The following is a 23,987-nucleotide window of genomic DNA, read 5'->3' as shown; positions in this document are numbered from 1 at the left end:
TTAGGTACATAATAATTGCTCAGGATGTCCTAAGAAAAGTTGCCCTTTATGTCAAACAACACTAAAACGTTCATTCCTGCAGGGCATGGCCTGCACGTTCTAAGCAGTGCCATCAAATGTACTGGAAACCACCAAACATCCATGGGTAGTTCACAGAACTGTGCAATTTAAGAGACAGATGTTGACAGAGTGTGAGGAAAGAACAACAGTATAGTATCTGTCAGACTCTTAATGCTTGCTTTCAATAAAAACTGATGTTTGTAGATTACTAGTTTAAATACAAAACACGAAAATAAACAATGGGTTCAGTCACATAGCTAATGGAGATCAAACTGTGGTCCCCATCTACTTGCTTGGAAATCACATTGTCCATTGTCAAGACATTCAAGGGGAAGAATGAAAATCAGGCTCATGCTATGGTGCAGTGCATGGCCACAGGTGGTCAAAATTGATTCAGGGCAATCCTAAATGTTATAAATGAGATTAGAGCCAAGTTTTGATAGTGACATTTAAAAATAAGTACTATGTGTACGTGTGGACAAATCAATGCTGTGAAGAGGTTTTCTAAAGTTAATTCTCTCTATCTCTCATACATACATTCATCCATTCCCTATAATAATTTTTTATCAATAAAAGTTAATAGTAATTCACATCTTAAGGAGCTCTATTCATGTTAAGGAAAGGTTTTGGAGTCTCCATATTGCTTTCCAAAGTGGTTGTACCATCCTGCATTCCCACCAACAGTGAATGAGTGTCCCTGCTTCTCCACATCCTCGACAGCATTTATTTTCATTTGACCTTTTGATGTTGGCCATCCTTATTGGGGTAAGGTGGAATCTCATAGTTGTTTTAATTTGCATTTCTCTGATGATTAGGGATGATGAACATTTTCTTAGGTGTGTGTTTGCCATTTGTATCTCTTCCTCTGTGAATTGCCTGTTTAACTCTGTGCCCCATTTACATACCCACCAAGCACCTCATGGACTAGACAATAAGGTGGATGGGAGGGCGGGGAGGGAATCAAAGGGTGGAAAACAGTAATCCGGACCCAAACGGCAATGGTACCATAAAATTCTACTTCCTAAAAGACAGACCAAATGGCTGAACCTTCACTAGACCCTTACAGGAAACACCTGAACCACAAGACACTGGAGAGGGTAGGATCAAGACTGACCTAAATCTCCTACATATTCCCTCCCTCCCTCTCCCCCTCTCCCCTCTATCTCTCTCCTCTCTAACTCTTGTATATTAGTTATCTTTTTCCTCAATTTCTCAGTGGACACTGACCTGTAACCCCCACTTCCAGCTTGGGCCTACCATCCACAATGAGCTTTTGATCTGAGAAACCTACAAGGTTTCCCAAAACAATGACAGACTTCTGTCAGAGTACTTGATGATCCACCAAAGGCCAGTGATAAGACCCTATTGCTGAAGACTCCATACACAGCTGACGCGTAAAATGGAATGACATGGCTGGAAGCCAGGAGAGAGTCAGTCCCCAGACAGTCAGCGTGTCTAGTGCCAGAAGGCGCTACATAGGCGACTGGGGGAAATGACCAAGATCTGTCCAAGCAACACATTGTTTAACCTAATTAGCAACAAATAACCGGATGTGATGCCCACACAAGTGCAATAGTGGTACACAGCCATGGTGAGGAATTAATTGCTCTTGATTTGGCTAACTGATCCACTCAGTGGTACTAGACCCTTAGCTGGAGCTGGGAAACAAGTCAGAACCATACCCAAACACAAGCCCACTCTACAATATCAAGCTACCATCAATCATGGGGTATAAGAGGGCCTACACCTATCAAACTGTCTATCAAAAAAGTAAGTGTTATCTCAATTTTCTGGGTGCTAACTTACTCTCCGTTGGAGAATCTGCTTCTCTTTTCCAGATAGATGCAGATCCTAAGAAGAGAGCTGCCCCAACATACCTCAAAAGGGGCCCAACTGAAACTAAGGACAACTGGCGAAATAAGCAAGGGTGATGTTTTCCTGTGAACCAGATACCAGCACAAAGGGGAAGGAGATCAACGCAAAGAAAAATCAACTCCTACCAAATCAGAGAGCCAAAGCCTCAGAGGCCCCCAACACCTCAGCACTGAAGCAGACCAAAAATGAACCCAACATGGCTCAGGGAAATCTTGCGGAAGAGGGGGTGGAAAGAATGTCAGAGTTACATGTTGGGTCATGATTTGCAGAGACATTTATCATACTAATAACTGGGGGCTAACTCCACAATGCACGACCCATTTTCATTAACAAGGAGGGTCTAATGGGAGGGGGTAGATCACAGATGAGCCTAAATAATGGTACCAAACTGCCTGTATTCACTGAAATGAAAACTAATAAATTAAATTAAAAAAAAGAAAAAAAAAGGAAAGGTTTTGGTATATTCATAACAGCTTTGATTCTGGCTCTTCAGAGACTCTGCCATCACATGGTCAGTCCAAGGTGCCTTCCCTTAATAGGTAGAAGGAATAATTAAAACCCTATTATTCTTAGACCTGAACAAGAAAAGAGTTCTAGTACCAGCTCTTTAAAATGAACAGGACCCAGGTTTCACTCTGAGAAGAAGAGTTTGTACCCTTGATATTGGAGTACCTCTTCAGACAGATACTACATGTCTAATCCATGAGCTCATATAAACATAATACCTGTGAGGGTAACATCCCCGCAGAATAACAATAACAATTCAATTGGTACAATATTCATACCACACCAGAATAAGAAATGTAAAACTAACCAAGAATGAAATATAAAATGGCTATTAGAATATTCCACATTAATAGAAAATAGCAGATGAGAAAAGATTTTTTCTCTCTTTAGTCCCAAATTAGTAAATTTCAGCTTTAAAATAAAATGTGGAATACACTGATTATGCTCCTTATATGCATTTTCTTAGGCTTCAAGTTCTTCACTTTAAAAAGCTAGTATCTGCTACACCACTCTGAAGACTGAGCAAAATACAGCCTTAGACAATATTTTCAGACATAGTTATGTTGAGATAAAAGACAAGTTGTTCCATCCTGCTTTCCACGCAGGTAAAACTTGCTTCTGAATGAGGTTAACCTATGATTTCCCTGTTACATTTGTAACTATACTGAAACATTTGACAGCCTCTTCTATACTAATGCTAGTAATTGAACTGGGCTAAATGGTATGATAAAGATGTAAATAATTTCCTGCAGGTGTGCTGAGAAATACAACTGAAGCAGTCCTCACAGCTTATTTCAGATGGCATCTGAGGGTTTTAAAATGTGCACAATATGTTTTTCAAATGTAATTGAAATTCCAATTTGTGGGTTTTTTTCGTGATGCTAAAAAATGAAAAGATCTTGAGTATATACCAATGTTTCCAACAATGTGCCAGCAATCCAAAAGTGATTACATTGTACTTGGATGGGAAAAATAGGAACTGCATTGGCTTAGAACCAACAGTAAAAATAGTAAGGCATTTGTGGTGTGGGCTGATGGGAATGTGGGAAGGAATGGAGGAGAATGTGAGGAAGCTGGTAGAAGGCATAGGTTGACTTGATGTTCTGAATGGAAAAATTAGAGCACGAGGCCCGTGACTCTGCGTATAACAATGGGAACAACGGGGTAGGAAATCATGGCTGCCCCAGAAAATTCAAAATTGTTGCTCCAGGAGTGTATAAAGAGGTACGGAAACATCGACAAAGGTGTTGATATGGGGAATAAGAAAACTACAAAAAGAACCAATTACTGTAAAGTGAATTATATTTTTCAAACCTGCGTCTTTTTCTCCCAAATTATTGCCGGTAGTACAGGCAAAATGTGTGGGAATGAAAAAAAAAAATGTGTTATGTTAACTGCGCCTTTTGAATACATTTATTATTCCCTATCTGCATTTATATATCATGCAATATTTTTTGCTAGAAGCTAGAAACAACCCAGTCTTCAAAATGAATTTTTTTTTTTTTTTCCTGCAGAGACAGAAGGCACATTTCTTATCACACACGTCTAGGTACTGGGTATCCCAATAAACAAAACTCTGAATCAACCTTCCCTGTAGAAACACTGCAGTCTCCATTCCCCCAAACAAAGCATGCACTGAAGCAAAGACTGGAAGAGACGACATGTTGAGAAACACACCCTAGTCTTCATGAGAGTGCAACTTTTATCAGCCAGAAATGTTCTCAGGAAGTTTTCAAATAACTCGTTTTAGTGACTAGTTTTTGAGGGTTCTTTTTTTTTTTTTCAGTCTATGACAAACTGTCTTGTCACTAACATGTCAATAACACATTAAACGAAAGTCATAAAGGAAGCAAGGTTTAATTCATTACCGAACGTAAAGCCTCCTCCTGGCATGAATACATGATCACTTTTAAGTAAGTCAAAAAGGGTGATTATATTTTCAGATATATTTGACACCGTAACCATTTTCCTTTAAAGAATGCTGAAAGGATGTAAGTTTTACACAGACCTCACGAGGGTTTGGTTGAACAGGGCTCTTCAGCTACGTATTTGTTGCCAGGACAGCATACAGTTCTGTAAAGGTGTGTTTCAATAATAATCTGTATTTGGCCTCAGGTTGGCTCTGCGTTTGAGTCTTTAAGCAACAAACTTCAGTCACGTTCAGTAGTGAAACTAACTGAAAACCTAACAGGAGTTTACTTTTTTAACAAATAGCTAAGCCTCAGCCAATTACAGCTGCTGGTCAAACTCAGACAGAAACTAATTCAAAGGTGGAACACAACCCAGTTGTAACCAATTAAGCTACATGCCTCACTTTCATTTTCTTTTTTTTTAATGAGAGAGAGAAAGAATGAATTGGCACACCAGGGCCTCTCGCCACTGCAATCCAACTCCACATGTCTGTGCCATCTTGTGTGCATGCATCACTTTGTGCTCTGGCTTATGTGGGCTCTGGGTAGTCCAGCCTGGGTCCTTAGACTCCACAGGCAAGTGCTTTAACCACTAAGCTATGTCTCTGGCCCTCTAACTTCTATTTTCTTTCATTTTTATTTGTTTATTTTTCAGAGACAGAGAGAGAGAATTAGTGCGCCACGGCTTCAGCCACTGCATTCAAACTCCAGAGGTTTCTGCCACCTAGTAGGCATGGGTGACCTTGCAATTGTCTCACATTTTTTTCTGGCTAACGTGGGATCTGGAGAGTTGAACACGGATCATTAGGCTTCACAGGCAAGTGCCTTAACCGCTGAGCCATCTCTCTAGGCCTCACTTCTATTTTTTATCTATATTACTTGCCCACATTTTGCTAGCCAGAGTACTTAGAAAGTTCTCTGGTTATAGAATCATGCACTAAACCCAACCAAGATGTTTGAACTCAATTGGCTATAATTTTGCCTTTGAACAATGTAATGTGCACATCTCTCTCGAGACCAACATACATGGTACAGGTACAGGCAGGACTCTGAAGGATTTGTTGTTAGGTTTGAGAATCATGAATGCAACACGACCACAGAGTAAGGAAATGCAACTATGTCAACCTCCCTCCCTAATGTCTCAGGACAAAAAGTGACCAACAGGAAGAAAAGAACCACATCACTCACCAGTATAACCAGTTTCCTGGGCATATGAATGGCACCGCAAGTCGAATCTCAATCAGCACACACTCTGCTGAGGAAAAGCGGAAAAGAGTTTATCACTTCAAGGGAAAGAAGAAATATTTGTGAGCTAGAAATGTATTTTGCCATATGCTGATAAAAGCATCTGGCATGGCGGGCTTGGGCACAGGATGGAAAGGGGAAGGAGAGTTTGTTAGCACAACCTCCCCTCAACAACTTCTTCTCCATATGTCTATTTTATAGCTGTCACTTCTGGTGAGTTTAGCCTTAGCCTTATACTGTGGCTAGTTTTAGCCCTTAACAACAACAAAAAAAGTAACATGGTTTTGATTAAAACCATGAATGAACTATTAAATATGCTTTTTGGTGGTCTTTCTAAAATGCAGGTCTCATGATTTGCCTTCCACTTTGAACTTTCTATATAGTCAACAATGATTCTGAATTTCTAATCCTCCTTCTTCCATGTCCCCAGGACTGGAATTACAGGTGGACACCACATCACCTGATTTTGTGCAGTGCTGGGGGTGGATCCCAGGGCTCTGCCAACCAAACGGTATCCTTATCCCCCTTCTAGAGCCCATCCCCCCAGTCTTTTCAGCTGGATGTCTCACTTGCATCTCTGGAAAGGTACAAACGCATCTTCACCCAGAGGACTCTGTGCTTGAGACCCTGTACCTTGAAAGTCTCTCTCTCGTGCTCCCACTAAACCAGTGTGGCCAGTGTGACCCACTCATGCTCAGTGGCAACTTCCCTGGAAAGCTCTACTCAAAGATAATTCCAGGGCTGCCTCCTCTGTGTGCCCCTGATTTCGAATTCCACTTTAGCAGGTAGCAGCGTAGGGCATGACAATGTACTAAATGTTCTTGTCTTTATTATTTGGTATGGCTATATGTCTTATTTGGAGTTGTGTTGTCAGGAGCTTGTAGTTTTTTTTTATATATATTAGGTTCTCAATAAGTGTCTGATGTATACAGTCTGACAGAATTAGCATGCATTAGAACAAGTGAATAATTTTCTCACTGTTTATCAGGCACACACCTGCCAGGCACTAAGTTAAATCCATTACAAGTGTTTTTCCTGCTGTTTTGCCCAGATTCTGTCTTCCTATGGTGTTTAAACCATCCTACCCCAAGATTATTTATCCTATGTTCTTCTAACTTGGGCTCCTGGTGCTTAATTACCAACAAACAACTGTAGTTTGCCTAACATTTGAATGTGATTTAACTTTCTTGAACTTGACTTGTGACTACCAAAGTCAGCTACAACTTTTCTTAAGCAGTCTTGAATAAACCCTTCAGATCCTTAAGAAAAGGCTTTTGAAGCTTTTAAGTGCAATAGGCAATTTGCTTTAGATAACAATGTAGTTTTCTTAAGAGATTATCAATCTCTATCCCATGAACTAAATCTGACCTGCCACTTGTTTCAATAAAGTTTCATTGGAATACGCCCATACCCATTTGCTTACATATTGTCTATGGTTGTTTTTGTGCTACAACAGAGACCATATGATCTGTAGTAACTAAAGTATTTATAACCTGGTTACTGAAAAGTTTCACAACTGTTCTATACTGGCTCCTAACATAAAGATGGGACCTGCACAATCTTCCTAATATTACGTGACTATTTAGTATTTTCACTGTGAAGGAAACTTAATTCTTTATGTCTTATTACTTGGATAGAACCCAAAGCATCACCCATGTTGAGCACATCCTCTGTCCTCTGCCACATCCCCAGACTCACTGTTTATAATAGAATATAAATACTTGTGAGTAGTTGTTAGATATTATTGTTTAGGGAATAAGTACAAGGAAAAATGTCTATATGTGCTCATTACACATACAACCAGCATAGGCTTAACTACATTGTTCATGCCAACAACATTAGCACATTCTTTTTTTTTTTCTAAATATATTTTTTTAATTTTTTTAAAAATTTATTTATTTGAGAGTGACAGACACTGAGAGAAAGACAGATAGAGGGAGAGAGAGGGAATGGGCGCACCAGGGCTTCCAGCCTCTGCAAATGAACTCCAGACGCGTGCGCCCCCTTGTGCATCTGGCTAACGTGGGACCTGGGGAACCGAGCCTCGAACCGGGGTCCTTAGGCTTCACAGGCAAGTGCTTAACCGCTAAGCCATCTCTCCAGCCCAACAATAGCACATTCTTTTTAAGACTTCATGTGTCATTGGTTGAATGAACAAAAATGAAGGGCTGACTTTTTACCTCTATGGAAGCACATGGATACATCATTACTTTAGACTCAGTTGTCATACCCTAGCTCATGGATCTTTGGTATCACAACCTCAGATGGACCACAATTTACAGCTGCAGCACATAATTACATGTTATCTTTTTGCCTTTGATGGTATAGGTCCTAATATGTTATCTTTAAAAGTAAATACAATGCTTGGCACTGGGCATTAGCTCCTTATTCCTTCTTTTTTTAAAAAAAAAAATCTTCTGTTGGCATTATTTATTTCATGTTCAGCTTTCAGTATAGAATACTAATTACATTTCTAGGAATAAGGAAAATAGAATGAACAAAGGGAAATGGGGTCATCTCTGGTCTGCTAGCATTAATGCATTGCTATTTTGATATATGCCTTTCAACCTTTTGTAAATGCACAGGAGAATAGAATCAGCACAATATGTAAGTTCCAGTTTTTGACACAGTTCTCAGTATCATAATTTCAGATTTTTCCCATATCCTCCCCTAGAAAAACCATGGCATCATGAGATCATTGTTTCTATAATTCTCCTAACATTTTAATAAGATTGTACTTTTTCCCTGTATTTTTTTGTCTTACTTATAACTTTCTCTGATTTGCTTCCCAGGTGACTATTTCTTCCTGATAAATCTTTCTGGTTGAGAAGTTGTAAAATAGTAGAGTATAAGCAAAATTTTAAGATCACTGAATCCCATTTCCCATTTTAAGTGAAGTCATTTGACCAAGCACAAATAATAACTCAACAGGAGGACTTACCTGTCAGATTTCAAACTAAAGACTGTTTTTATCTTTGTGCTTTCCAGCTCTAGAGAACTATTACCTGATTCTATTTAATAAGGCACATAATTTCTGGGTGAGCAAACTGTGTACTTTACAAATAAACACTGATTAAAAATAATAAAAAATAAAACAAATCAAGGACTCTACAAATAGAATAAAATACCCACCAACATATATATAGAAAACATTTCCATTTTGATGATCTGGATTGCTATAGGAAGCAATCAGGAGGTTATGAATATTCTGAATATGAAGGTTTATATAAAGAGAAGTCTTTAATTACTTAGAGCTCATAAAGTTGCCCACTTTTTCCTCAGCATGGCTACATGAAATAGGCTCTCCCATCATAGGCATATGTATATATTTTAATACACATAGCTTCTTGGACTGCGTACAAAATTTTTCTGAACATCCTGGAAAAAAGATTTTTCTAGGAGCAAATGCCACTTTCAAAACCCTAGACACTAAACATGTTTACCCAGCACTCACTCGTGGCATGACAAGAGCTCTGTGCCAGCTTGGCAGGGGATGTGATCTAGAACTATCTCTGATGGAATAACCAGGAAAGATTCTCTCTATCTATCTATCTATATTCTATCTCTCTGTCCTCATTTGCATTCTTCTTTTCCAACAGGTAGGGAGCATGATAGATAACACTTGCTGTGGACAGATGATTGTGTCCCCGACTTCATGAATCTAACCCTGCCAAGGGCCTTTAGTCATTTTGGTGGACTTTCACAATGGTCTTCAAGTCCCTGGTTCTAACTTCACCTCTCACTTCCCACCCACGCTCCTCAGAAAATGGATAGTTTAATGGTTACTCAGAGAATAAGTGCTCGCTCTCTCTCTTTCTCTCTCTCTCTCCTCTTTCTTTCTCTTCCTATTTTTTACTCATTAAATTTAGAACCTTGCACAAGTTAGGCAACACCTTACTGCTGAGCTACATCTCTTTAGCCCTTTAGTGCTGTTGCTAGTAGTGATAGTATTTTGAGTCAGGGTCTCTGATTTTGAACTTGCTATGCAGCCCAGCAGACCCTAAAATTGAGATTCTCCTGCTTTATCTTCCTGAGTAGCTATATTTATGTGTGTATGTATGTGTGTGTGTGTATGTGTAGTGTGGTTGTGTGTTTATGGTATGTGCAAAAGTCTGCACAGGTGCTTAAGTCCTCTGTGTATGTATGTGCAGGCCAGAGAACAACGTCAGGTGTCCTCCTCGGTCATTCTTCAACTTTATTTCCTTGAGACAGAGTCTCTCAGTGATTCTGGAGTTTCCATGTTTTGGCTGGAAGGGCTCACCAGTGAGCTACAGCAATTTTGCTGTTTCTGCCACCCCCAGCACTGGGCTGACAGGCCTGAGTGGCCACACCGGGCTTCTGACGTGGGTGCTCAGGATAGAGCTCAGCTCTTCATGTTGGCATAGCAAGTGCCCTTATCTGCTGATCCATGTTCCCAAAGCACTTAGTCACTCTTCCTTCCTCTGGAAACTAATTGGAACAAGAGGAATATTACCTTTCTAGATCGAATGCTGAACGCTTTCAGACATCTGCAAGTTAATGGAAATGTGACTTTGTAAGCAGCTGAATTGTCATTGGTACATCTGGAAAATGTGAACTGACCATGAATTTGTCCATGTGGAACAGAGACAAAAGAAAGCTAGTCCTTGAGGGGAGAATCAACTGCCCACACGGAAGAGGGCAGAGATCAGCAGAGAGTCTAGACCACCGCATCAGTCCGCTCCGCACCCCTGAGCTTGTTTTCCATGAGGTTTTTCCTCTCTCAGAAAAGCTCCCCTAGGTAGGTTCTTCAGCTTCATGTCAACTGTCCTGACTCATATACTGGGGTGTGAAGGTGGGAGTTGACAGGAAGGTGCCACTTTGGTAACACCAGGTGAGGATGGCCTCGCAGTTAGGGTCACTAATGATGCCGTTATACGAAAGACTGTCAGATGCTAGTTACAAAATGAAGGGGGTCTTATGTGCACAGGCTTGACAAAAGTGAAAAAGAAACATTAAGATGAAAGATAATCAAAACTGTCGGAGTCAGTTGATGTGGCACACACCTTTAATCCCAGCAGTCAGGAAGCAGAGGTGGGAAGATTGTCGTGAGTTCAAGGCCAGCCTGGGATTACATAGTGAACTCCAGGTCAGCCTGGGCAAGAGCGAGACTCTACCACAAAACCAAAACAAAAATCCTGCCAGAACTTGAAAGTTAGTAGGGAGATCCTCCTCAATCAGAGAGAAAGATAGAAATCCAGAGAGGTAGAAATCACATGGTAACTAGAGGCAAAATTTAGGTGTGTGATAGAGGAGTGAACACTGAGTTTGTATGCAAAGTAATGAGATCTGCTGCTTTTAGCTGAAGGAACAGAATTTGGACATGAGACCTATCCTTGTCTCATTAAAATGGCTACCTAAGATGGTAGGATTCTTGTCACCCATCTCCCCACTTTGAGCTGTGAAAATCAGAGTATAACCACAGAGTATAGCAGACAGATCCTGGTTGTGTGATGTTAACAACGTCACCAAGCCAAACCCGATGAGCCTTAAACTGTTCCATCTGAAGTGTGGGGTAGTGTAACCATGCTGCAGTGGACTGTGAAGGGGATAAATGAGATGTGTGAGCAGCCCCTCGTGCTGCTACAAACTCTTGACAGCCATAGAAATTAGTGCTTTTTCTGTTTGACCTTTGAGGATACCCTTATATCCTTAGATAAGGACTAGTGAATACGCTTAGATCAGAAATAATGTTTGAAACAGGCAAGACTGCATAAAATATATTTAAATTTTTCTGGATCCAGTCCTGAACTATCACATAATGAGGGGAGATTCTCAAGCATGGCTCAAGTCTTGATCCTAGAGTTGGTGCCCAGGTCCCAATCCAGAAGGTTCTGTGACTCTGTAAGTGACGAAGGTGAGGCATTATGTGAAGGTGGAGACTCAAGTCTGTGAGTTAAAATTTTACCAAGGCTGTCTTTGTATCTGCTACTGGATATAACGTTTTATTCCTTAAGAGTAATTGAACTGACATTCAACATGATACAGGATGTTCAGTTGAACATAACTGCTCTGCATAGGCATGGGCCAGTGAGTTCTTCATAGGCCATATGCCAAGAAATGATTTAAATGATACATAGAGAAATGAAGAAGCCTTTTCCCTCTGTGGTTTATAAATGCCCAACTGCTTGTCTGGAGGTCTGCATGAAGTAAAAATTTGGTAAGAAAAGGAACTCTGTATTTATTTAATCTGCTCCTACCTGATTAAACCCCCAATTTTGGGCTGCCAGAATTTCAATAGGTGCTGTAGGAAAAAAGGAAAATAAGATGAGGAGGGATTGAGGGAGCCAAAATGGAAGGAAGGAAGGAAGAAAAGAAAGAATGAATAAGAGAAAGAAATATGGAAGGAAGATGAGAATACAGGGAACGAGTCTTACTCCTATATTTCTTTCTCTTGTTCTTTCTTTCTTTCCTTATGAGTGTGAAGGGCGGTTTGTAAATGTATGCAGTGTGTGAGGACTTCATAACGTTTGGACTCAATGGACCTGGTGGGACAATGGCACAGACAGCCCAGTGCTTTTAATGATCTGCCCACTAAGAGGGAAACATTTTCCCAAGTGGGCTAAAACACAGAAACCACGGTTGTGAGTAGGAAGGAAGAGGCATGAACTACAGAGGCCCAGATCTACCAAATCAAAAGCACAGCTCTGACCTGAGGGTGGGAAAGACTGTCACAGGAGGGAAAAGCACAGGGTCTCATCCACCCTCTTGCGTATCTGCCCATGAATACAGCTTTTCTTGCTGGGTAGGCTTGGTATAGTTTTGTGCTGGATGGGGAACAGGGATCAGAGATCCGGGTTCTAGGACTCAGGTTTCCTACTGATTCCTTGAATCAGCACAATTCATTTATGTGCATACATTCAACTACTTATTTAGTCAATGTTTAGTGACTGGGAAGATCAGGTTATATGAGATGACACAGAAGAATACAATCTTGGAGAAACTAGGCAGGCAATATTAAAGGTTAAGAGGTAGCATTAAAAAGAGAGACAAGATGACTATAAGGAGGAGAAACAAAACTCCAAATACAGGGAATAACATTATATGTAAAAATGTGGCTCAAGAGCACATGATATCTGTGGGGAAAATATAAGGCTATGTCCTAGGCAAAGAAGACAAAGGAAGGATGTGAGGATGGTGTCTGAAAAAGGACAGATTTTTGAGTGCTTTGCAAAGCATGCTGAGTGGTATATACGTTTTCATCAGAGCAAGGAAACTGCGGAGAGAAGCAGCTACAAAGTCCTATAAAGGAGAAATGGTAGCCGTGGGCAGCACAGAGCAGTAGACAGAGTACAAGAAGTTAGCTGGCAAGAATGTCAAGTCCATCTTTGTTTATGGGTGTAGGACACAAGGTTCTATGCATATCATCTCTGTGGTTTACCAATCCCTCCTTACAAGGCTGGGCCCACCCTAAGTCCTTTAAAAGGAGTTGTTCATTGCATTTGTGATAACACACTATCTTCACTGCAAAAGGTTGGCCAGGGTCTGGTCTTTGGCTCTGGTGTGATATTAGCCAGACACTACATGTAGCCTGGGGGATATTTTTATTTTTTAGCTTGTCAGCACCCAAGGTCAGAGACTCCATCTGCTTCACTACCATGAAGCCATAAAACCACTACACAGCTAATGTAACACACTAGAACAAAGACTGACCCCAATTTTCCACTGGCTGAGGGTCCCTGAGGTCAGCTCTTCTCAGGGCTTTCAGGGATCAAGCTATAACACAGTGAGAGACCTCTGCACCTTGACACCACCTCTGCCTCATGCATGTCACAGTTAAATGTGCAATTTTAAGAGGAATAAAATTGAGTTCAGAAAGTATTGCTGAGGCTGCAGGGATGTGATCATGCTACTCGAAGTCTGGCGGGGGAGGGGGCGAAGGATTGGAACTGATATTACCTTCTTGTCCCATCTTTTATGCTCTTGCAGCCCCAGAGATTCACAATCCTGTCCTCATCCTGGCCCTTCAAAGTAGTTATATTGTGTTTTCTTCATGGTACCTCCCCCTTGGTCTTAATAGAATACAAGCTTCATGTGGGGAGCACTATTTTGTTACTGCATTGTAACAGAATAGATACTCAATGAATGCTTGTTGAACAATAAAGTTAGTACGTGGACAAAATTATTTAAAGTTAGTTAGGCTTTATACTTAATCATATTCAAGCAGGACTGAACATATATATCTTATAGTACATTTAAGATGCTTTTTAAAACTATGACTTAAAAAAAAACACACTACTATATGGAGAAGAGCAGTCACCACCTTCCTACTTTAGCTAGTCTATAATGTCTACTTAGCTTCCATTATCTACTGTCTACCATCATTTATCTATTTTCTATTTATTGTTTACCTATCATCTATTGATTTATCATTTATCATGTAATTATCGAGCACATATTATCAGTCCACCCATCTTACTGATCCTGTTTTGAATTTTGCCTTTGGGAAGCCCTTTGTAGAACATCTACTGCCCCCCCACACTAAGAACTGTGTTAGGTGCTCCTGCAAGGGGATATCTGTATTTTCTTCTTGCAAATGAGTGCTTTCACACTGACATGAAGGGGAGGGGCATGGATTTACATTCTAGGCTGTGAAATGGGCTCTTTCCTGCTGGCTCATCCAGTTCTTCATCTCATCTGCCCAGTGGCTGCTGGAATGCTTGCTTCACTGGCCCCTCTGTAAAATTAATCTTACACGTGACTGCTGTCTACCCAGCAAACTGGGTCAGGCCCCTCAGTACTGCTGCCTCCCAAGCGTTGTTTCACCTCCTTCAGGCTAAGCTCTCTGCTGAGTCCCATCACAGGCTCTCTCTGGGGAAGGTCTAAAGCATTGCTTTGCCGCCTCTTCTTAGACTTTTGCTACATATTTTCCTGGAAGGGCCTCTTAAACAATGTTTGCAATAAACAAAATATAGTGTGATGGTGGTAGTAAAAAGTATCTACTTTTACAAATTGGAAAAAAAAATGCAAAAATATCTGTATGCCTTACCAACACTTAGAAAACAATATTGAGCACTAAAGAAGAACATAAATATCTTATTTCTTCCTAGTAAATGTGGAATTTTGGAGAATATTCTTGCAGTACTGGGCAGCAAGGTCTTGCATAGTGACTTGGACCTGCTTTGTGATACACAGAAAGACGCAGCTTTAATACAGTACTCGGCTCCTTATGTGTGCGTGTGATGCGCCCACCTTTGTCACTGCGTCTTGGCTACATGATGATGCGACATTGGTGAGTGGTTTTCCCTTTTCGCTTCTATTTCATGAACGCCAGGAGAGAAATGCTACATGAGTGTGTTGGGGACAGTTCAGCACGTGTGTCACAGGGCAGTGGAGGGCTGAGAAATATGAGTTACAAAGTCCCAGCACTCATCCAGGCAATGGGCAAGATACTGTCTCTATATTATGTATTATTAATTTTGACAACATGTCAGTGCATGTGTTCCCATGGTGTAGACAGATAATGGGATGCTCAGAGATAGGATGTCATTTGCTCTGCTCATATAGATGAGGAGCTGGAAACTCAACCCACAAGTCTGACTGGCATTCAAAGCAGCCCCACTTTCCATGTCTCCCTATGCTTCGCACTGCCCAAGTTTCTTCAGTGCCTCAGACTGTTTGTGTATACCATGGCTTTTAGCTTCCTTTGCAAGTATACATCATGGCTCCAATCTTTTAGTCTTATATTTTTCATGTCATTCTCTAGGGTCTAACGCAATGTGCTTCTTTAAAACATATGTATGTGATATTAATGGTTAGCTGGGAACTCCATGCGCCAGGCATGAGAATCAGGCTCCATCTTACATCTTTTTGGTTGAATTGTCTTATGGCTATCCATGTTCAGAGCTGTCTTGCAGATTTCACTCTTGATAATTGCATATTGTTTTAAAATTTTATTTATGAGAGTATAATAAAAATCTCCAAAGTCACCATGCTTTTGTTTTTCTTTCTTCTTGCTTGCCTTCATTAAAAAAAAAAAAAAAAAGTCTTTTACTTATATGAAACTTGCCAACGGTCTTTTTCATTACTTTAGATTACTTGGGTGCACAGATTTCTGTGCTGTTCAGTTTCCACCTGAAGCCGCTGTTCATACCCGAGTCACAGACAGGAATGGGGATTGTGCAGGCGTCTTTCCCTGTGTTCCCTTCCAGAGATCCAGCCTCCTCTGCTCTGATTCTTCTTCTGTCACCACTAAAGATTCTGAGGTCAAAGTCCCTCTTTCCTATGACTGCACCTGGAGAGAATATGTCACTGGCTGCATTTATATATTTTCTGCAAGAAGCCAGAGTGAAGCAGTGTACACAGGCAAGACTGTGGAGCACTCATATGGAACAAGGGGTCTGCATGTTACTGACAGGATCAATGGCCCTGGTCACAGTGCCATGCTTTGGCTACTCACAACCTCTTGTTCAAGCATAAGTGTTCCTCATGGAAGAGAAATGTGCACTGGAGATTTGCCTCAAAGAGAAAAATCAAGCTATCATCCCAATGGGGTGGATTTTTGTGACAGTTGAAAAAAAAATCCTATTTTTTTATATATATTTAAAATTATGAATATTACTGTATGAACAAATACTTTGTTGGTCCTATTCTCCACATGTTATCCTCTTTTATTTATTTATTTATTGTTTTCCAAGGTAGGGCTTCACTCTAGCTCAGGCTGACCTGGAATTCACTATGTAGTCTAATGGTGGCCTCAAACTCACAGTGATCCTCCTACCCCTGCCTCCCGAGTGCTGGGATTAAAGGTGTGTGCCACCACACCCGGCCATGTTATCCTCTTATATCACCTATTCCTACCTCCATTCTATTGAGGGTCTTCCTCACTGGGGTTGTTTGTATTCTCCATGAGGTTAGGAATGCATCTGTGGGGAGACGCAGGTGAGACAATACTTCTGTGTACTCTTTCCCACCACGTGGCTCTTACAATCTTACTGCCCCCTCTTCTGCAATGTTCCCTGAGCATTGGTGGGTGTGTTTTAAGTCTACTTTAGTGTTGAGCTCTCTACAGCCTCTGGATGTGTTATGAGCACATAACATATAAGTTATAAGTTACAGCTCTGATGTGTTATAAGTGTCCTTAGTGCCTACCACCATCTCCCTGGATCATGTTGTCAGGATTGGAGCAAGAGCAACACCCATATTTCATTGCCACTTGTACGATGTACTCCAGGCCCTGACAGATGTGCTCGAGGTGGTTTGTGTCATGCTAGGAAACTAAAAGATGTAGCCCTTGATGAGAGGGAGAGGGGTCTCCCAGAGAAGGCCACCATAGAGGGTAGAGAAAGCCAAATCCTAAAACCATGGGTGCTGGCTTGTAATTCCCAGTACCAGAACTGGATTACAACCCACAGTGAGCTGTTGGTCAGAGGGACCTACAAGGCCCCTCAAGCAATGCAGGCTTTTGCTAAATAACTTGGTCTCCTGCCAGAACTAAGTGGTAAGACCCTCCTGCTGAAGATACAACGGAAGCAGACACAGAATATTGAGAGATCACCCTGGACCTTAGGAGAAAGTCAGTTTCTGGCTTGCTGGTGCTCCTAGTACTGGAAAGTGCAATGCCATTTGCTGGGGATCTAGCAAGCTATGATATTAACTAGCCAGACAAGCTGTACACACCTGTGCAAAAGTGGCACACAGCCCATAGGGGTAATCAGTGACTCTCAGATTGGATATGAGGTTCTCTCAATGGGAAAGCACTCATACTTGGTACTGAGAACCAAGTCAGAGTCCTGTGGATACAATAGTTATGGATTCCAGATAGAAGCTTGCACTAATCATTGGCCAAGAAGAGTGACTACATCGATCAAAAAGTCTCTCAATTAACTATGCTTATCTATTTTAATCCATGCTACTTTCACTCTTGATTTCACTCTTTGTTTTGTTTTTAAACATTTTTTTAACTTTTAATTTATATTTATTTGAGAAAGAGATACAGAAATATGCAGGTAGAGAGTGAAAGAATGGGTGTGCCAGGGCCTCCAGTCACTATAAACAAATTCCAGATGCATGTGCCCTCTTGCATATCTGGTTTACGTGGGTCTTGGGGATTCAAACCTGGATCCTTTGGCTTTGCAGGCAAGTATCTTAACTGCTAAGCCATCCCTCCAGAGCCCCCCCTTTCTTTTTAAACAGATGGCAACAAAAACTGGGAAGAGGGATGGAGAAATGGCTTAGTGGTTAAGTGCTTGCCTGTGAAGCCTAAGGGCCCTGATTTGAGGCTTGATTCTCCAGGACCCAGGTTAGCCAGATGCAGAAGGGGCATGCATCTAGAGTTTGTTTGCAGTGGCTGGAGGCCCTGGCATGCCCATTCTCTCTCTCTATCTGCCTCTTTCTCTCTTTGTCTGTCACTTTCAAATAAATAAATAAAAATGAACAAAAAATTATTTAAAAAAACTTGGAGAACCAAGATGCATGAATAGATCAAGCAAAGAATTACAAAGAATTACACATTTCTTATTTCATTCTTCTCCCTGGGAGAATAGATGTGTGTGGACAGCCAGTTATTGGAGGATGCTGGTTTTTCCAGTTTTTAAAGACAATGGGTAAACAGGGTAGCATTGAAGGAATGAAAATGTAGAATTTCCTTTTTTTTTTTTTGGTTTCTCAAGATGGTATTTCATGGTAGTCCAGGCTGACCTGCAATTCCTTATGTAGTTCCTTGAACTCAAGAATATCCTCCTACCTCTGCCTCCCAATTGCTGGGATTAAAGGTGTGTGCCACCATGCCCAGCTCAGAGTTCACTTTTTAGCACGATTTTGTCTTGCCTGCATTGTGGTCTGTACCTCCTGAAGGTCATGTAGGCATTCTTGCTACTGAATGGGATTTGGTGCCCATGTAAAACCCTCCTGTCTATCCAAAAGCCTCCAGTTAACACTTGTAGTCCTCCTATTGCCTTAAATAGGCCTTCATTTCTGTTCTTCTCAGAGATGTGGGCCATCACAGGCTCATGATTGATTTCTCCATGTCGACCGCCCCACACAACATTTGGAACAGTTTGTGTTCAGTAAGTGTTTGTGTAGAGAGTATGTCAGGGTCATATGAACCTCATGAAGATAAATATTGTTTTATGTGTGTTGGAAAAAATATGGACTCAAATCTGTTTAGCTAGGCATTTCATTTTAAGGGAAATGTCCCAACAAAGAAACAGAGTTAAACTTAGCACAGTAGACTGCTTTGTAATGTCACTCAAGGATATAAATAAAATCGACTTCACTTGTCACACTTATGAGCAGGGCTGTCTAGCAGATGCTCAGAGCTTCTGTCTATTGAAACTACAGAGGACGATTCTGCCACTGCTCTGCAAATCACCCCAGCAAACTCAGGTGTGCAGAAAGGGTACAATTTACTCCCTGTAGACCAGTGGGTTCTGTGTGACTTTCTCTTTGGGTGCATAATTGTACCTATGTTTCATTCTTCCACTCGGTTTTCCTGCATGTACAGGTACCCCTCAAATCATTTTGCAAAACACATGTAGTCTTGGAACGTAACTTAATTTTTTTCAAAGTACTGGTGTGTGACTTTGAAAAGCATCAACTTCCTCGTCCTCTTTCTTTGAACTGAATAGTCCCTCTGTTATTACTCTGGTAGTGGCAAAAACATGAGCCATGACACTTGTGCTTTGCCTACTACATGACAGACACTATGTTGTACCCTTTGCTTGTCTTCACCATGAATTGTCTCATTTGAAGACACCCTTGCCCTTTGATTTTGAGATTCTACCTAGCACAGAAGAAATTCTTAATAGCTTTAAATGTAATTCCCACACTTTGACCTAATAACCACTTTCCGAGTTTCGTCTGTGTTTAGTCTGACTACATATCATTTTGTGTTTTAACAGGTGTTGGTCTACTGAGGCTGTGCAGAAAAATAGACCCAACAGTGGTCAGTGACACATGGAGCTTACATGAGCACTTGCTGTTACCACTGCACATTGGTTAAGCAAGTGAGAGGTCACAACCTATACAGAGCTGGGGAGATTGCTTAGTTGAAAAATCGTCTGCCTTACAAGCATGAGAACCTGAGCGTGATCCCTACAACCCTGGTTAAGAACGCTTCCAGCATAGTGGCGTGTGCTTATAATCTCATCAAAGGGCGAGCAAAGACAGGCAGACCCGAAGCTCACTGGCTGGCCAGTCTAGCCTAATTGGAAAGCTTCAGGCCAGTGAGGGAAACTCTCTCAAAATGTCATGGAAGGTGCTCAGAGATTGCCTTCTGGTCTCCACGCACACTCACACAGATACATGAAAAACACCCTATAGATAGTGAAGCACTTGTGTAAAATGGCAACCAATCAAATTACCATCAAATGAGATTTTGGTCTTATGTCAGAAGACATTGTATATATGTATAGAACAATTCTGGGGCTCTCTTATAAGTCTCTAAAGGCTAACATCATTACCGGGGGAGCTGGTATCCCAGAGGACTGCTGACATAATTGGCATCATAGTCTCCAGGCTTTGCTTTGCACCCACAAAGCTGGCTCCAGAGAAAGGTCTGAGAAGAGATAGGTGCTTAACCGGACCGCCGTGCCCCACATGAACTGACAAGGAAGAGCCGTGCTGGCTACTGTCTACTTATTTCTTTCATGTTTTGGGATCAAAGCATCCTAACTTCAAGTTTTACTGCCTTTCTTGACTAGAATAAATAAAGCTGAAATAAAATTAAAAATTTCTAAGTCTTGAAAAAAAGAAAAAAAAAAAAAAAACAAGTCCAACATCAATCGAATGGCATCAGGCTCCTTCTCTAACATTCTAGGGGACACAAGAGTAGGGAACAGATACTCAGGAAGCCCAGGTCTCAGTGTCTGCTGTGCCACATGGCCATCTGTTCTCCATGACCACAGCTGAGCCCCAGAGCCCCTCTCTGAATTTCAGGTTCCTCATCTGGAGAATGGACAGCTTGAACCACATGGCTGAAGTGTTTAGCTTGAAAGGCACTGGTTTGTACTGAGTTCAAACCATGCTTTGCACACATATTGTTAGACATTAACACTCATATTTTAATTTACAAAGTAATAGGTCCAAGTGTGTTTCTTTTCCTATGCCCTCTCTGCTTTCTGTTTTTGTTCACCTCCTTGAAGATGAGTCACATCCTCACAGCTGACACCCCGGGGATAAGTTGTCAGTGGATCAGCAATCCTGCTAGGAGGGATCTTGATAGTCACTACCTCCATACCAAGCCACAGGTCCCAACTCCTCACAGGGCACGGGCTATGGGAACGGGGACAGGCATCCTCATGCTCTGAGCCTCCAGTCACTGACGGCACTTGGCCGTCATGTGTTTTGCTCCAATTACTCCATGGATTTTTCAGTCCCATCATCACTCCCACAGAGCACATGCCCTGCCTACCAAACTACAGAGATACAGAAGAGCTTGTGCTAGAGTCCAAGATGACCATTATTGCTCACAGTACCTCCCTCAGTGGTATCCACCTGTGAAGGGAGACTGTGGTTTCCACATGGTCACACTTTCTTTAGCCTGGAATGCAGCATTTCCAGCAGCAGCTGCTGGTGGGTATGAAAACATATACTTGGAGCCCTCTTTCTTACTTTCACCAGTGCTTTTCTGGAGCAGAGGTGAAACTAACGCTGAAGCCAGGCCCCCAGTAGCAGGGCTGTGAGTACTGTCTCTGTTTTTGTGACTTGGCTGAAGGCATCTCAAGCAAGGGAAGCAGTAGAAGAGGCACCCACCAGAAGAGAGACACAGCAACCCTGATGTCTGGGGCACTCATGCCAAAGGAATACTGAAGGTGGAGCTTTGCAGCACACTTGACCTGCGACACCCATATTCTTCGTTTTCATTCTACAAAACTGGTCTTATTTTCACATGACATCCAAAACATGATGTGTGTCTGGCTAATAATCTATAGTGTGTTCTGATCGGTCAGTGCTTGTATCATCAGGATTGGTATAGTTTTGAACATTGTCACTGTTGTGAAGAATCATGTGTATTTTATAAACAAAGGCAAGTTCTCATGTTTTCTGGCACTGTGAAGAAACAGCTATTGTAGTTTTGGAGACCTCTAGTTTAGGCTGATTGATTATCTTTCAAGGCCAAAATCTCTCCCCTTTCCTGTTCTCACAGTCTGTATTCAGTCATCGTTTCTCACATATTTCAACCTTCTACTCACTTCTACCTCCATTCTTTCTACATTTTTATCTAATCTCCATACAGTAGAAAGAGAGAGACGAGACTTCCAAGTGTGCGTCTTCCCTGCTCTCATTAGGACCGAAGCCCTTCCTGGCAAGGGTTCTGACAAATACTCTTGAGGTGGGGTGAATGAGGCTTACTTTTCCCAAGAAGGTTGGGGGAATACCAGTACATACAGGTTTAATTTTAAGTTTCAAGACTCCTAAGAAGGCTGGAATAGGCTATGTGAATCTTCATAAATGACTAAGCGTGCCTCCTTTCACAAACATTTTGGTGACAAAACATCTTTTTTTTTTTTTTTTAAATCAATTAATGCCACATAAGGCAGTGTTTTGTTGCGCATGAACTTGGCAAAGACTGGTTTTCAGAATCAAGTCCCAGCTCTGTCATGGGGCCCACACCACCAGTCCAGCTCCATCTCTTTGGTGTCCTCTCTTCTTGTGGACTCCCACTTCCATCCCTTGCTTTACCCAGTGGTTCCAAGTACGTGGCTCAGGGAGCCTTGTAGGTTCCCATGAGCCTTTTAAGTGGTCCGTAAGTTAAATCAATTATTTTAACTAATCTTAGGATGAGACTTGTCTTTTTTACTTCGTCTCATACAGGGTTGTTCAGAGGCTATATGATATTTACTTTTTAATGCACTCAATACAGTAACAGATATGACAAACTAGCTTGAATTAAACCATACTAAACATATTTGGTGAATTATTAAATAATTCTTTTTTTGGTAAAACATAGCTACTTACATCATTTATGTGAATCTGTAATGGTTTCGCTGTTATTTTATATGACCAAGAATTACTTCTGAAGTTGGCTTGAATTTCTTACATGGAAAATACTGCTGCCTATAAGATACATAAGCAATCTATAATGATTTTTAAGAATGAAATAGAATCTAGAGATGAACAAGTTGAGGGTTGCTGTTCATGTTGAACTATTTCATTCACTATCTGTAGACAGACTCTACCTTTCTTGTCCGGCGTCAGCTTTCATAGACACAGCCCTCTTTTTATTAAAAAAATATTATTTTCTTTCATTTTGACATCTTCATACATGTATACAATTCATTCTGATCTTATTCATTCTAACTATCCTCTCTTATGCTCCTATTCCCTACTACGAATGACTTTCTTCTTCCCTATTAATCCTCACCTTACTTTGGCACCTTTTTTTAACACATTGAGTTAAATTAAGGTTGCTGGCATGGCCGTGGCTGGAAGGTTATTTATTCAGGAATGGACAACCTAACAGCAGCTGCATCACTGATGAGCCTGACTCCCTTTTCAGCCATCACTAGCTGCCATTAGCGCTGGGAGCTGTGGGATCTCATGTGTCCTTCCTCCATCAATAGAGAGGTATTGACAGGCTCAGTCTTGTGCTAGAAACCACGGCTGTTGTGAGCTTATGAATGTCACAGCCATGTCGTATTCAGATTAAAGCATTTTGCAGCCTTTCTCCTTTCACACCAAGTAAATCTTCCACCTTCTATAATGCCCTCTGAAGTAGAAATGATTTCTCTGCTAATTGAGTAAAATATTGGTTGTCTTTTATTTGTTTGGTATTCTGCTGGTCCCATTGGCAATAGTCTTGGGAACTTGACATTATTATAGCATTTTCTAGGAGGGAATCAGAGCCAGAAATGTAAGGTATCTCAACATGACATTGAAGTTGAAACCTGACCACTCTTTCTTCTGACTCAGGCTACCCATTCACTCTCCGATTCTGCCAATATCAAGAGATCCAATTTCCTCTTGCTTATACATACTGAGATATTTACAGAAACTTATTAAAAACATTACATCAAGTCACTCGTGGTGGCGCACGCCTTTAATCCCAGCACTTGGGAGGCAGAAGTAGGAGAATTGCTATGAGTTAGAGGTCACCCTGAGACTACATAGTGAATTCCAGGTCAGCCTGGACTAGAGCAAAACCCTAACTCAAGAAAACAACAACAACAACAACAAACAAACAAACAAACAATATATATTGCATCAGAGTTGTCTCACTAGTATTCTAGTGAAGCTCTTGTCTTCAGGCTTTGAAGTGGAGGGATGCAATGATAGTGTGAAAAATACATTTAGCCTTTCCCACTGTTTCCTAACATACAGAAAAAACCTTGAAATCTTCAGAGTGATAAGTGTCTTGTCTGTTAACAAGGTAGCTGTCAACCTGAAAGTGTGTTTTGCTGCATGTGTCAAGAGCAAATCTATTTTTCCTAT

At 41.2% G+C, this 23,987-nt stretch overlaps 1 protein-coding gene across 1 annotated transcript in view; it reads right to left on the bottom strand.

Moving 5' to 3' along the window:
- The window catches only part of Tenm4 (teneurin transmembrane protein 4), a 1,065,388-nt gene extending 1,059,831 nt beyond the window's left edge, over positions 1-5,557 (bottom strand). The window contains 1 exon segment of the mRNA XM_045144966.1: positions 5,541-5,557. The gene's annotated coding sequence lies outside the window, so the exon portion shown is untranslated.
- Between the last annotated feature and the right edge of the window lie 18,430 nt (positions 5,558-23,987).

The sequence above is a fragment of the Jaculus jaculus genome, chromosome 3 (genome assembly GCF_020740685.1).
Source record: "Jaculus jaculus isolate mJacJac1 chromosome 3, mJacJac1.mat.Y.cur, whole genome shotgun sequence".
Classification (NCBI taxonomy): Eukaryota; Metazoa; Chordata; class Mammalia; order Rodentia; family Dipodidae; genus Jaculus; species Jaculus jaculus.
Note: the sequence above shows the minus strand (reverse complement) of the source record. Positions and strands in the feature narration are given on the sequence as shown.